This window comes from Amphimedon queenslandica, unplaced genomic scaffold (genome assembly GCF_000090795.2).
Source record: "Amphimedon queenslandica unplaced genomic scaffold, v1.1 AMPQUscaffold_10048, whole genome shotgun sequence".
Lineage (NCBI taxonomy): Eukaryota > Metazoa > Porifera > Demospongiae > Haplosclerida > Niphatidae > Amphimedon > Amphimedon queenslandica.
This window is the reverse complement of record NW_003549681.1, coordinates 4,269-5,072: the sequence shown is the minus strand read 5'-3', so window position 1 is coordinate 5,072 and position 804 is coordinate 4,269. Positions and strand designations below refer to the sequence as shown.

General features: G+C 30.0%; 1 long non-coding RNA gene across 1 annotated transcript; it reads right to left on the bottom strand.

The window, feature by feature from the left end:
* Positions 1–20: 20 nt before the first annotated feature.
* On the bottom strand, positions 21–547 carry LOC109590418 (uncharacterized). The gene is made up of 4 exons (XR_002189306.1): positions 479–547; positions 367–432; positions 258–317; positions 21–205 (listed from the first exon to the last, which is right to left on the bottom strand). It is a non-coding gene; the product is annotated as an uncharacterized LOC109590418 (long non-coding RNA).
* Between the last annotated feature and the right edge of the window lie 257 nt (positions 548–804).

The window sequence follows — 804 nt, the reverse complement described above, 5'->3', positions numbered from 1 at the left end:
AAAATGTAAAATTTGGTATACTCAATGATGAAGTACTACTAAACTGTTCTGAAATCTTTTGCTACTTTAAAGTTTAAATTTATGACAAGGAAACACTTTAATGTTGCATTGTGTACCAAATCATGAAACTGTTAGTATTTCATATTCAGCAGGTGAAGTAGTAGTCTTGGGCCAAGTTGTATCATACACTGACTCAACAGTTGATCTATTAATAATAACTTTAAATAATAATAATAATTGTATTTTATATAACTGACTGTGTTTGTTGTACTGTATTGTATGTTGGACCATCTTTCACTGGTGCATCATCAGCAGTACTGTATGTGTGTGTATAGACATAATGTACTAGTCAATAGTGTAACTAACTTTGTTTCAAATTCAGTTGTAGCATAAGCTGGACTGCACTCCATTACAATGTCATTATCTGATTTTCTATTGGTTTTAAAATCAATTCAGTAATGAATGTGTACACATTTACCTTTTTTGATTAATATTAGTTCTTGTTATATACACAACCAGTACCAGTATAATAATTATAGATAAAGCCAATAGTGATGCTAATACTGTCACACTGACTATCCCTCCAGTAATACTTCCTCCATTATTCACTAATACAGTAGTTGACACAGTCAAAGCAGTAGTCATGGTATCAGTAGAACCAGAAACTATAAAGCATAAACTCATTACTGATATAATTGCTTTAAAATAAATTGACAAATCATTTTAGATCTACATGTACTTGTTGATGATGATAAACAGTGATAGTGAAAGTTCAGTTCTATTGTAATATTATCATTGCTTTAC